Source organism: Bombus impatiens, unplaced genomic scaffold (assembly GCF_000188095.3).
Source record: "Bombus impatiens unplaced genomic scaffold, BIMP_2.2 scf_0102, whole genome shotgun sequence".
NCBI classification, from domain to species: domain Eukaryota; kingdom Metazoa; phylum Arthropoda; class Insecta; order Hymenoptera; family Apidae; genus Bombus; species Bombus impatiens.
This window is the reverse complement of record NT_176521.1, coordinates 1,882,456-1,898,320: the sequence shown is the minus strand read 5'-3', so window position 1 is coordinate 1,898,320 and position 15,865 is coordinate 1,882,456. Positions and strand designations below refer to the sequence as shown.

The following is a 15,865-nucleotide window of genomic DNA, read 5'->3' as shown; positions in this document are numbered from 1 at the left end:
ATTTTAACAATATATACTCCCATATAAATATTGAAGAGCTTTCAAAATATAAATACGTACCTTGATTCAACTCATTATATGATAACACAAATTACGGACTTTCATTAGAATGTCCAATTCATAATTTTCTTTCGCATATTGTAAATTCATGCTTTAATGATTCAATATACATATTCAATTAAACATTCGATATACATTATAGGAAATTGTTTCCTATTTACTCGATATTACAAACAATATGATAATTAAAACCTAAACTTGCAATGAAGTTTTTGTAACAGAATGTGTCCTTGCAACAGAATGTTCACCAGTAAAATTAGACACTCATTATCTATGTGAACAATTTGAAACAAATCTATTTAGAGTAATTTCACACTTATCTCCGAGGTGCTTTAATTATTTCAAAAACTTCCTGGCTTGCGATAAAAGCAGGAAAATTCACAAAATATCAGGAACTAATGATACTCTTGATGTATTAGACAACAGATGTTTAACTTTGTACGACAAAAAGTTCAAAACAGACATTAACATGAAGTAAATAAAGTGTTTTATAATGGTTTCTTGGAAAACAACGATAAATTAGAACCTTTTAACGTTGAAGTGAAAAGCTAGACTCGCAATACGTTAATTTGAATTTTCTATGAAATCGATAAATATGCAATTTCACTGAAACAAGTACGTACTAAAGTAGTTACAGACAATATTGTATGATTTAGGTCGTGAAGATATAGTCGATAAAAAGCATTCGAGGCAATATCGTCAGTTATCTAGCGCTTTACCTGAAAAGATTGATTCGCTTTCATGTCTTGATTGTATCCCCCTGACAGCTATAGGACCGAAATTCAAGTTGATTTATCATCGTTGACACGACATGAAGAGGCACGCATTTCTGGAACTTGATCGGGATAAAATCAGAAGAAAACGATCTAGGAATAGTCTTCTCTAGGCATAGATTCCAACTAGTCGACATGATTGATCTTCCTAATATGTTAGTTCTCTTAATGGAATACGTATATCATGAATGTTGTGTATCTGTCTGTATTTATTGTTGTACACAACATAATTAAAGATTTTGCGTAGAAGAGATCTAATATAAATAGGATAGGGGATGTTATTCGTTGCCTAAAATTATACCTATTATACCTATGCTATCTATTATACCTATTATGCTAATGTCACACTCAACCTGTAGTTGAGGAGACAAATGATATTGCTGACAGTCTGAATGCAGTCCTTTGTGAGCCGAAATGATTTAATGATGAATAAAAGTCAATAGCGCGCGGTAAGAAATATTTTGGCAAACATCTAGGTTTAATCAGAGAATAAAATTTCAGTTACAATATCTATGATCAATTATTTATTACACTGTTATTATATTTAAAGAAGAATGATTTTATATATTAATTTTTGTTAGAATATATTTATTTCCTGGCCATTTCGGAAAATATGGGAATTGTGACAATAGAGAAAGAATTAAATATTATATATTTTTATACTCAATATTATGGAATAAAGATTTTATAATATTTTATAGAGAAGATAAATTCTTCCAAAATAGGTCTTTTCGTAATTACTTAATTGGTGTACGATATCTGTGTATTTTCCATATTTTCTACCACACGGAAAGAGATGACACAACATCAAGAGAGAATCAAAGGGAAAAGTAGAAAGCGATATTCCCAATCTCATATGACTGATCATTTCAAATGAAAGCAATAATTTTAAACGTTAAATGTGTCATTCGCCGATAAAAATCAAAATTGTCATATTTTCCCTTATCATCGGTGAATTACGTGTATTTTTACTTTACGGAAGTTATTTTGACGAAATTTTTAAATTACTTGATTGTGAGTATGTTGTAACATTTATAGAACGTATTTCTATAATGTGCAAATATCCTACATTCATAATTAGTCTCAAATCAGACAACCATATCATTTAATCTAATCACGGCAGAATTTTATTTTCCTCGGTCTAAGGTTTAGCACCATGTCATTTCTCTCTTTTACTTTCCCCCTATCACTTCTATTATCTCGAGACATCATTCTGAGGATCATCTTTGTCCTTTCATAGTTTCCTATAAACCCTGGTAACCTGCTGCGTATTTGAATCCACTGAAATGTATTTTCTTCAAAATTCTTAGTGACGAGTTCTAGAGAGTTTGCAAACTCTTCGAACATTTGATTTTCTATTCGGACCTGAATATATTATACGTAGGTATATGCATATTGTGTGCACTGTGAAACTTGCTAAGCTCAGCAGCTTCTTGACCTCATCACTGTCATTGAATTTCGTCAATTTCTCTGAAAAGAAGATTCAGAGTATGCATAGTCTATACTTTACGTTGGAATAACAATCTTTATCTTCAATTTTCATATTCTTTTAGATTAATTAATTAACTTACTTTCGTTATGGACGATCATTCCTTTCATTGGCTCTCGTTGCTTTTGATAGATTAAAGCAAATGCAAAAACATACATTCTATAATTAATTATGTAACGTACAAGATAATCTTTCGGTATGTGTGCATGGTCGTTCACACTTTGCTTCATGTCGTAATGTAGATAAAAAATCTTTTTAATTTTAATTAATCTTATCCATCTTCATTAAGTTAATAGCGTACAGGAACTACATGTATTTGTATATAAATACAATTTCAATATATATCGAAAATTATTTTGTTTCTTGTTACAGAGAACTTAGGTCAATTTGAGTGAAGGTAAAGGTTTTTACGTTACGTATGTATGTTTTATTTTGTTTTAAATAAAATAATAACAAACAGTTTTCAGTGAGCACAGAAAAATTAGCTGTTTCAAGTTGAATACAAAATATTAAACAGAATGAAGTTGAATAAAATTACTAAATGGTTGATATAGAATGTGCATATGTCTGACTCTAAGGGAGCATTCTACTTAAAGTAATTAATTTCACTAAATATCTTCCAACTTGATGGTAACGCGAATCTCCATTATTCTGTTAGTACATTCTGCTAAGACAGCATGATGATTTACTTATTTATTAACTTATTACCATTTATAATATATATGTATAACTTAATTAACAAGAAAGGAGGACTAGAATTAATTTGGCTCTCAAGTGCAGATTCGTGTAAATAATCTCCTTTGTTGATATTGTACTAAATGTACTAAATATTTAAAATATTTAGAGTACATAATTAAAGATAAAGATTTACTTCAATCTTAATTGCTGTATTATGTGGAGCAAAGAGGTATATATGTATAAATTTTTGCTTTTTCATAAATCATATTTCGTGTTCAACGTAAGAAAATTGATGTATAGAGCTTTTCCCGTATCGTGGTTAAATTAAATATTTACAATGTATGCGCATACGTGCATATATACGAACACATGTGCTGAGAACCTCAACTGGAGTACGCAATTTGAAAGCAATACGCTTCGGTTCAACATAGAAAATGCATTTTTGCCTTTATTCTCTGTACGGCGCAATGAAAATTCGAAAATCAATATCCTCCATGTCATCACAATGTGCCTACCACAGTTTCCAGTGCTGTGCTTATTTTTCTTCGCTTTATCTTCGTCATATGCATGTGCAACGTACATATACATCCATACAATGCAATGGAATTATTCTGACTCTTTCTTCTATGTAATACTATTCATATAAAAATAATATTTTATATTAAACGGGTGTGTACAAGTTTCATATTTTATGTATATATAAATAAAATATAGATATTACTTTATATTGAAACCTTATAACTACGCATTTTTAAAATGATATCGAATATTTATTGAAATGGAATTTTTATAAAAATAGTTTTTAAAAATTTAGCAATATAAACAACCTTTATTTTGAAATTTCATTCTTTTTTTATTTCCGATATTGATGAAAAACGTTTTGTAATGAATATACAACTGAAATTGTATTTCAATATTGTTTTATTCTTTCAGAAGACATGTTTATCTGTTCATTCTCAATTTAATAAAAAAGTATACAGTTTAACGATGAATATAATTCAAACCAAAATAGGAAAAAGTTCATTGCTGACGTATATGTGTATTTGCTTATCACTTTTTAATTCCTTTGTACGGGAAAATATACGTTTATTGCTCTTATTCGTATAATTGATCGAATTCTCTTTTTTGATGAAGTACTCAACTAAAATTCTACTGAAATCATCAGATAGATAAATGCATATTCTCCAATGTGCGTATTTTCCACATGCTTGAGGATATTCTGTTTAAGAGTGGAAAATATTTAATTAAGAAATCCTTAATTTTCATTAGTTTCATACTCACGTAAACTACTGTACATACTTTATTATATACAAGACAGAGTTATTACCCACAATTTTTTATTAATTATCCTATTACCTTTTATTAATTATCCATAGCGTCACAAATTATGTTCGATCCGAAATAAAATTCGTTGCTCACTGACCATTTCAAAAATATAAAAAATATATCTACTACATACAAAATTATAGCCAATTTTAGCGTCAATAAAATTAATATATAAATTACGTATATTATATTAACTCTTCAATTATTTCATATTTTTGTAATAATTCGGTGCCTGAAATGAACAACGCGAAGCCGTACGAGAACATGCCGTATAGAACATTGCTCATATGTAAAAGAACAAAAGCATAACGCTATCACTGTTTGAAGAACGTCCACGTTCCCGTTTTACTTTTCCGACGCATTATTTCAGTCGCTTAAACCATATTGAATCGAACATCGCAAATCGGTCAACGCGTTTTAACGTCAGATTAAAAAGAATGAAAACAGTATGCGATCCAACCGTGTAGAAGTAATTAAAATATAATAAACAACCACCGTTGTATCCACTTCCGCCCTTTCGCATCCATGGTATAACCGTGGTTGCAACTGATTAACACGCCGTAATAACGCACAGTGGCTTTGATATCGTGTAAACTAAATGATTCTGCTGTATGTTTGATCCTGAGTATATGCATTGTTGCCGAACGTAAAACAGAATTCACATGAGCAAATGCAACCTGAACAATGGCAGATTCCTCTCGTTGGACAGCCGAGCACAATTCATTCAAACACTACAGGCCGCGTTTCAATTTTTGAACAGGCTCGCGAGTCAAATAGCTGATGGTTCTGTTTACGCCGCTTCATCAGCTCCATTTTTTAACCTCCATCCCTTCGTTCTTCTCGATACTCAATTGAGAAATGAGCCAGGCTTGTCAGTTGACGGTCTCGCGGAACATTTATTGTTTAAACGTGTCGTTACTGCAATATTGCAGAATTCTTTTAAATGCCAACCGCTGGTACTCTAAAAAGAATTGCTGCAGGGACTCTGACTTGATTTGAAACATCAACAATGAAAACTTCAAGACCGTTTTAGGCGTAAAACTATGTCATGCATGAGTGGTTAGGAAATAAGAAAGCTGAAGTGTTAGTGGATTTAAAATCAAAATATAACAGATCGAAGAAATGGAGTTATTGATTGATGGAAATAACTGAGAGCTGAAGATTTGGAATATATTTTTGAAAATTATAATTCCAATGTTAATTTCGCAACCTATAGTATTGCAATACTATAATAAGGAAAATGAGTTAAATCTTATCGATTTTATCTATTCAATTAAAAAATATATTGCCAAAATGTATAAGAACAATGATGTCGATGACAGAAATTCGTATAATGTTATATAGATCAAATTTCATTATAATTTCATAAAATTGGGCAAAGATTACGCCGTATTTGGATAATCGATCCTCAAATAACAGAATAATCACACTTTAATGAATTTAACCCCTGATGAAAAACTATCGTCTAAATGCTACATGCATTTAAATTTTATAACTCTGAACTCAGATTTATAAAACATTATTTATTCTTGATTAAAATATTTATTTTATTACCGAAATGTAAATATCCAATATAATTTAAACCTTATAATCCTTTTTATAGGTCAGCGTACTTCAATGCACGAGATCAACGAAAAATACGAAACAAAAGGGTAGATCAGGTTTAAAATTTTAATTTTTGGAGTTGAGAAATTGATTGCTTCCCTTCTGCTACTATATTTAGTTTGTTAGATTTTGTAAACCATTATTCAAATTTTTATAACTTTGCAGTGGCTTGTACGTACACTGGAAGTTCTCTTGTATTCTGTCATACGAAGTTTAATTACGCAAAGGAAGGTGAAACGAGTTTCATGAGAAACACACATTCAGTAATAGGAAAATCATATTATACCTTACATGTCGCTAGTCGCATGCAGATGATATGCAGATCATTGGAATTGCAAAGATTTTTCCAAGTTCGTGACGACTAGAACGACGATTCTATGAACGATAAATAAACGCATTAAGGTTTAGCATATTATATATTTCAACCTTGTATGTCTTTAATAAAACATGTATGTTTGAAAATCTTAATTCTGATAGTTTTCATCCTTTTTTTTCGAGTTTTGTGGAGGAAAGTGAAATTCATCGATTTTGTTCGATTATTGATACGCAACAAAATTTTTTGCGTGTTTAGTGTTGTCAGTATAGTCCTCACACCGTATAACGCATCAATTAGAAATTTATTTTTATAATCCAAATTCAAATGTAGGTCGAGTTATTTCGTCAGATCATTAAAGACTGAAATATTTCTGAATAATGAAATAGTCGATAAAGATAGAAAAAACTGCTGATAGCCGACTTATAAAAAAAATGTTTGAAGAGAGAATTAGTATGTAAGAGGTGGGAAATGGGCACGAAAATCTGACGATCTAGCATAATGGAGCTCTCGTACAGCGATAAAAAAGATGTTTCGCTAAATACGTTCTAGAAAACGAGCGTGCCGAAACACGGCCTTCAAGCATAAGAATATGTACTGTACAGTGTAGTAAATATACTATATAGATGTATAAACTGTGTTTATATTATGTTTATATATGATAGATAAAAGTTCTTCTATCTGTGAGAAAGAAACAAATATTGCACGACTATTAATAAATATTCAACAAATATTTTCTACGATTGGCAAAGTAAACCTTTTTATGTAACAACAAATTTTTTTACAGTTTTATTTCAAAAGAAACTAGTTATTCTTAATATAAAAAATTATATTTACTTATATTTATATAAATATAAATATAAGTAAATTTTGTATATTCAATAATAAATTTATTGAATAAAATATTTTCAAGATAGTAACTTTATATAGTTCTAATATTTTATCGATAGTAATACGTTAAATTTAGATAAACCTTAGTACTTTTTTCAATTAAATATTATCCGCGATTTAGTTCTATATATAAATTATCTAAGATTTGTAAAACTTTCGTTACAAAAAATTCCTGTCAATGTAGCATGCGCGCATATGCATATTCATATTGTAAATATTAAAGATAAAACTCAGAAGGAAGTTCAGAAGCCCATTTTCACGATAACAGAAAATGATACACATCAAAGGACACGTATTTGGTTTTATCGTATTTCAATAAGTCGTGAAAGAAATGACGCAGCGCTACCAAATAATGTTATCTGTAAAAGATGGTAATGTTCGAATACCCGTATTCAAGAGCGCCTTTTGTATATGATAAGAATGAAAGGACTTGGTCTACCCTATTAGTTTAGAGTTTTATTGAAAAAGGATTTCAATACCAAAAGGCGAGGACATTATCATTACCCTGTATTTGACCTGGACTTGAACAAGGGTCCCTCAAATCTTTGTAGTATCAAATTACTTGAGGCATAGCTACTTAGAAATCGTACTTTTATTTTTATTACCCTTTTCTACTTTTTAAAAACTAGGGTATTAATTTTCTTAATACGTAATTGTATCTTTAAATTCTTTAAAAAAAAGTGTTCATTGCGTTTACATATAAAAATATTAAGAACTTAACATTATGATTTTATGAATTATCAAATATGCAAAATTACTATCTAATAATTACTGTCACTGGCGTCGTTATTAAAATTAATATTTTAATCTTTTTATAATAAAACTTAATTTAAATTTTTTTATGAAACCGTATCGGCATTAACAAACGAACATTGTTTTAATCAACAAATCCGAAGAGGAATACTCGATTCCATGTGTATTCTATTTACACTGTTTTTCCAATTAATATTCCAATCGTATATGGAAATCAATTTTTAATTAATTATACATTTCAGTTTCTTACGTTGTGACTACATATATTAATGTATAGGATTTACGTTTAATTACAATTCAACAATCAATTGAATTACAATTCAGTACGTTACCGGACGTTAATATTAGAATACCTATTATCCTACTATAATAATGAGGATATTCCAATATTGGAAGCATTTTATACATTCGACACATTTTATTTGTGTATAATTCTATAATAAAATAAAAAGTAGCATAAAATTAAATGCTTATTCTTGCGAATAGTCACCAATAATCTAAAGAAAATGTTTCGAAAAATTAATTTCTGTAACTCTTTGATATGACATAAATCAATATCGTAAATTCTTATCAAATACGCTAGATACACATTTATTTGACCATTTTATCGATAGACTCACGCAAATATTTGAAATTTTTCGACAGTATCGCGTGTCCGATCGGTCGATCAGGAGTTGAGCGTAGTTCGCGTGTTTCGTTTCTGTTGCACGACATGGATTCTTCTTTTTACGAAATTACTACGCCAGCACAAGCATGTACCCACGCACTCAAACAACTGGCCCCATCAACCGAAACTCACCAGTTCGTTCATATAACCTCAGCTCTACGGGATACGCGAATTAACGTGGCTAGGTCAAGGGTGCAATTTGCCCCAGATTAGTTTTGTTCGATGCCAGCTCACTGTCACGCCTACTTTTCCCATTGCTCTACTCGTTCTTGAAACATTTCTTTCTCATCAAAGCTAGCTCTGAATTCTTGCTCGTTTGTAATATTGAATTATACCTTTATCGAAGTTGGAAAACAAAACTCGAAGTCAAGTTTGTAGCAGACACTGTTTCGTTTCCAAATTATGGTAACAGAGCAATACATAATTTTAGTGATGTACAGAGCACATTTGAGAAAGATTGTTTGTCTGAATCAATAGAGAGACATAAAGAATATTCTACGAATGTCAATATTACAAACTGGTGCAGTCTGATAAATTTTGTTTAACAAGCATATAATTAGTTTATATAAATATTGCGAATTAAAAGAAGTGTGATTTCTACATGCGTATTGTGATACTGATATGTGATGCTTTTAATTAGACGGGGTTCATGCGTATGAAATGTCGTTTCCTGGAACAAAACTTTTATAACACACACATATACGGATAATTTCTTCAAAGCAATATGTATATGTAACTAAGATAGTTTCCATATGATATTCCATATTCCTTTCGCCAGTGATTAACTAGTTTTATTATTTCAGATTGATAAAAATGTTCTGTTCTAGAACTAAAAGATTCTTCGAATGTTGCTTTTATAATTCTTCAAATAATTATCTAGATATTACACAAAGACAATATAATAAAATTTTGTACTTTATTCCCAGGAATCTTTCGCTATCGTTCATAAGGATTAATGTTTTCACTTGTTCTACAATAACAAATTATTTTATTCTTACTATCTCCACACATATTTTATATAATCGTTTATAATATGATTGCGCTCTAATAATAGTCCTAGGTCGTAAGAAGAGGTAATCAGTAAGCTCTGTAGACAAGGAGTAGGCATTATTATCTTTTGTAGATGAACCGGCGAATTTGGCATGTGATTTGCATATTCTTTATCGAATCATTGAACCAAGATCGACTTTTCGTCGCAAGTAAGGATACGTTTCGAAAGTAGATCCTGTCTGTTTCTCTGAAGAAACAAGGTGGCTAAGATTTCTCTGTATCTCTTAAGTCACGAACTACCTGTTTGTTCATTCTCTTTACTATTTCTATTTAAGTCAAGTGACAAACAATTCTGCTTACAATGCTACAACATTACTTTCATTTGAAACGCTAATTTTCCTGTTCTTTGTCTTGAATAACTGGTAATATTTCTTAAAATACTATCTAAATTGACGCCTGATTTTTAGTCATCTTATCTTTCTTTCTCAAATAATTTTAGTGATATTACAAATTAATTTTCAATAAAAGTAGCCAATAAGTCTCGTACCGTTAACCTCAGCATGCCTCAAACGCTCGTAAAACATTCGTATATTGAGATTAAGTCATATACCTTTAAGGATCATGCAAACAGTTGATTTGTTGCTAATAACACAGTATTCAAAAGCAGTTGATGCTTGAAATACAAGCAGATCGAAATTATAGACTAAAAGAATCGAGAAATAGCCGTATACAAGCGTGAATTCGCATATTTGATATGGTCAATCAGATAAGTTAATAATGGCGTTCTTCGAAATAGGAACTTTGTTATTTTCTGATCTCCTTATTCTATAAAATGTTTTTCAGTGAATATAACAAAATTGTAAAGACATTTTTATCGTACCCGAATTAAGGGTGCAATAAGAAAACTTAAGAATGCAGTAGATGTACGAAAAGGACGAGTTATCATTTTATATTCTAGTGCATGTGATTATAGGAAATTCTATTTTTTTCTATACACTTTAATAAGAATGAAATTTAGCAGGTTGTATTACAAGATTAATTGGAGTGGAATACGTGTTTCATTGATCTTGCCGCATATAATAGATAATTTCAAGAAATAATCCAGATAAAATTAGTTGCGAATGAGAAAGGATTTATTAAAACCGCTGATTGCTCAAATTACATTTGTTACTGAAAATTAAATAGTACTTCAAACGCAAATCGTGAATTACTATAACGACTATAACATATAATTCTATAGATCTTTCTTTTTAATTCATATAACGTGAGAACAGTTTCTGTACTGCGATATTTTATATTTTAACTAAAACTTGTTTATAATCTATCGTGTGTAATACTCGATTCGTAATTGATAGTTCATATTTTAATTGTTAAAATGAAACGATGTACGTATATGTTTTTTAAATCGATAGCCTCAGATAAATATTTCGCTGGTACGTGCGGGCATGTTCAAACAACGGATGATGATTTAAAAATTACATAACAGTTCCACGAAAATTCTCATACGGGCCTTTAATATTGTAACAATTAAATTAGTTATTTTTGTAGTTAATTAATTACAAATAAAGATAGGTTTATTAAGAAATTTGAGCCTCGCTCGAGTTTACGTTAAACGTATTGAATAGAAATAGATATCTTGAAGAGAAATTAAAAGGAGTGTCGCCAGAAGAAAGAAAAATTACGTATTATAAATCTAATTTTATTAAAGCTGTCGATATGGTGCAATATTGTAATATTACAATAGTTGGATCTTCGCTTTGTATTGGAAATATTAAGCGTGCGGTATTATGGTATTATGTAATAATAATCCGCATTTAGGGAATTCCCACGGAGACTACGCATTAATTGTTACTGTTGTGCTTGAATGATATCGCATGAAAATCTCATTCAATCTATTGTTCTATCGCAATCGATGAAAAATTTTGTACAGTATTACATAATTCCAAATCACTTGGAACGTTCCAGCAAAATATACATATTAACAACTTTTACGGTGTTTAAAGAAAAATACAGCGTCCCTGAAAAATCAAAAATTAAATCTGCATTCCGTTAGAAAGTTTCCCCAATCTGAAACATTGTAATTCAACAGACTATAGAATAAGAAAGGAAGAAGGAGAATTTCATTCGGTACGAAACACTTTTACTGCCCAACGTATTTTTCCCCTTGATTACGTGCAAAAAGTAAACGAAAACATTATAACCGTATTGTACACGTACAATAAGTTGTAGCAGCAATACAAGCGCTGCGATACAATTTCCCTGAAGTTCGTCGGATACAATTTCGCTTAGTCGCTCATATTAACTGAAATACAATCTTTCATTTGAAATATTCGCTGCAGAAAAGTTCCGATATGTTTAAGCTATCTCGGTCAAGGGAATAAAAGGCTGATTAAAAATAGTATTCATTCGTTCAAACGTGGCAACATATAGTAAATATATTATATGTGACCATATAAATTTGAAATTCCTTCGTTATAATTATATACGTTATATAGATTAATAAAAGAAGAAAATAGTTTTACACGTGTAACTTTGAAAGCTATACTATTTCTATTCCTTGCTTAGTATCGATTATTTATTAGAAAAGAGGAAAAAACGAGGAGAAAATATTCTGGCCAGGCATCCCCTTTAAAAGAAATTGTTCTCGATAGTAATTGCCTTTCACAGGTACACCGCTTGCATTATCGGAAAACGCAGAGGCCGTCCTTTGAAACGAACGTTCGTTGTAGGTATCTGTTTGCAATTCACCCGTATATGTGTCGTATCAGACCACAGCCAACTGACAAAGCGAATCTCTGGTGCAAAATTTTAAACTTGCTCACCCTGTATGTATTAATATTTATACGAAAATTTTGATATTCAAGCTTGTTCTATAGTATCATTATAAATTTTTTAAAAATACAGAAGAAAGAAGAGTTATTATTTTATATTTTACTTCGCACAACCTGATGCCTATCGATAATAATAAGCTTAGCTTAATAATATTCGTAACATGAATGTAATTATTCAGTTTGATGCATATTTAGTTTTTGAAACGACGCTTTCACAATAATTATATTTACATGCTTTATGATATTTATTCTTTTGGTCAATTTAATCGAGGAATATTGTTTCATGTCGTAAAAAAATGGTAGAGAGTAGGTTTTAAATAAATTGCCTGTAACCTAATTATTCTATGGTAAGGTGATAGAGTTAGAGGTACACAATCATTACATAATGTTTTTAGTAGTAATAAATGAGATTGAAGCGAAATTTTACATTTATTAAGACAGGTAATTGAAAGTTGAAACAAAATCAATTACGGCGAAGAGATTTTTTAAAGTATCAATCGTATCTTTTATTTGCGAAAAATAATATAATGCCGTTATAACGCTATTACTGATATTTAATGTCAAGTATCGTAGTTTTAATTGCATATGGGCTATCTTTCAAAAACGTAGTCGAGATTACTCAACAATGTATGTTATAGTTAAAAATTGATACATTTGAATAACTCATACGCGCATTCAATCTAAATTTTGTTTCTAAAATATCACTTTATCTTGGGCAATTATCTGCCAACAAATTTTTCTGTTCTCGCATAACTATGATTTTTACTAAAAAAAAATATGAGCAATTTTATGACTAATTGTTTTATTCGAACAATTATTTTATGATAGATTCAGATAACAGTTATTTCATAATCATTAAAATTTCCGCGAATTAAATTGTCAAATAGTCATTAACATTTACAAGAGCAAAGGCTATAAAATTAAATTAATTGACAATAAAAATGTATATTTCATTCGTTCTTATTTCGAAATGCATAATGCTATTAGGAGAGGTACGCATTTTCCGAGATATATTACTTTCATATCAAAAAAGATGCATCTCCAGTTCTAGACGTCTTTTAACAGCTACAAGACACAAACGAATACCCATTTACCGCATACACAGCAGTACTCATTAAACACAACCAGAAGAACAATGGTGTCTCGAAAAGGAACAAGTCCCTCAAGAAATTTTTGTCTTCCTTTTGGTCCGCCGCGAAAGTTCATTTCCTCCAACCTTGGTGTTTCCTAAGCATGCCCGCAGACAACCAATATCGGCTGCACGAGAGAAACCACATGATGCCATTACTCTTCAATAATGAGCATTTGTGGAAACAACGACCGATAGATTACGACCAACGCGGCCACTTGAAATTCGAAAAACCATCCGTTCGAACCAGGCGAACGTAGAATGCAAAATCGTGTGAATATAAAACTGTTACATGCAATTGTATTCCGTCATCATTCTGTCAATCATTCTGTCTGTAACACAACGGCGGAAAAACGTATTTCACAGTAAAAGTAAAAGTCTGGTTAATAATTAAAGTTGTGTATTAGCTTAGAGAGGTCACGATATTCTGCATTTCAATATTTTCTTGGAGAATTAAGAATTTAAAGTTTGTAATTAATTTTAAATGAGATCTTTGAATTTTTATGTCTCAATCTCGTGTCCTTTGTTTCGATAATCAGAAAGAGTGTGAGTGTTGTGAGAAGAACTTTCGTGTAATATTGAAACAATAAATTTGTTTTATTTGTCTTTAAAAAATGATTAAAGAAGTTGAAGATTTTAAACGATTGATATATTAAAAATACAAACAACATTGAATTATTAGATCAACTTGCAAACCATACGGACTTATCTTGAATTTTTTTATTCTTATCATATTTCTAGAAAAGTTACAAGTTATTATTTGAAGAAGGAAGTAATTCGTGATATATTTATTATTATCAAACTGAATTTAATAAAATTGATACATATAAGCACTGATAAATAGAGCATCCAGATCCATTTTTTAATCGACAAAGTGTTTGGTGAAGTATTATAATCGTATGGCTTAATGTTAAGGAAAATGTAGGTCAACATTTCTTTCCTACCCATTACAGAGCGGATTTATAAATGCCCCGTACCTCTTGCTAAATTGCTTCGTAACTTCATATCCTTAAGCGAAACAGTTCGAAAATTTCGCGTGTACCAAGCACAGCCTGAATACTTACTAGTGAGCGAAGTAATTCACCGAAGGTGATTATTCCATAAATACACATCGGTAGTACTTGATGCAAGAAGTTTCACTTTGCAGCTGATTATAATATTAGTAAATGTTCTCTTCATGCCTAGAATATTATTGTTGTTATCGCGAGAAACGAAAATGTAGATAGCTATTTTATGTTAAGGAAATCTCTTTGATTTATAATACTGTCAAAGGATTTAAGACTTAGGATATTGTCAAAATTTTGAAAACCATACATACATGTCTTGAAATTTGTATCATATTTCTAGAAAACTTACGAATCATTGTGTATATTAGCTTACAGATTGAAGCGAAATTTTAAATGAGCAGAGAGGGTTTTCTCAGTTTTTTCTAGTTTTCAAGATGAAAATTTGTTACAATTTATTTGTGACGATCGACATTGTTTGAGTATTATGAATTATGATTGTGATTGTCACCTGAGCGTGTTGATTTTCACGATAGTCCATGTTTTGATACTTATCAATGGAAATAAAAAAAAGACCGTAATATTTGCACAAATGAAAAACAAAATACACTTGAGTTTGTTCATAATTTATTTTTTACCTTTTTCTGAAATTTTTGCAGGTAAACGGTATTTAAATCTTCACTAGAAAGTTAAAAATGTTCTTCAACTTTTCATAGTTAATCCCTTCCATAACATATTATAAATAACATCTTTTCACTTTGTGTATGTACAGAATTCTGTAAGTAGTTACAATGTAACGTTTGAAAAGAAATCTGAGGTTTAAAAGAGCAGCTTTTTAGAATTCCATCTGATCTTTGTTAGTTTCATCTTCGAAATAACAAAAACTATTAAATGTTTTCAATATTAATATTAAGTAAATGTATTTAAATGTTAGTCATTCTACGTATAATTGTATTTTCAAACAAACATTGATGCATGGAATATCTTTTCCACGTCCTATGTTTTTAATCTTATACATATTGTCATTTCTTTATTAACTGAAAACCTTTCGTGCACATTGACAAGTTAAGTATCTAAGTTCAGTGTTTGATGTATCGGTTTCCTAAAGTTTGCCCCTATCTCTTTTCTATTTTGTCTGATATCTTAGGAGGAAAGATTTTGAAGCCACGATGAGGTCGACTTTCCAATTGATCGCGATTAATTCGAAATTCTATTCAACTATTAATGGATTAATTCTCTCTCATTGATTTCGCTCTCAAGTAATACATGACCATAAATGTCTTAATAGACTTGGATTACGTTAAAAATTATAAGGTTAGATTTATATATTTTCATGGAAATATTACAGAATCTTAC

The 15,865-nt window shown here is 30.2% G+C and overlaps 1 protein-coding gene across 1 annotated transcript in view; it reads right to left on the bottom strand.

Annotated features, from left to right (window-relative positions):
• Window positions 1-15,865, bottom strand: part of LOC100749279 (probable muscarinic acetylcholine receptor gar-1) — a 55,465-nt gene that overhangs the window by 25,357 nt on the left and 14,243 nt on the right. The gene's annotated exons all lie outside the window — the stretch shown is intronic.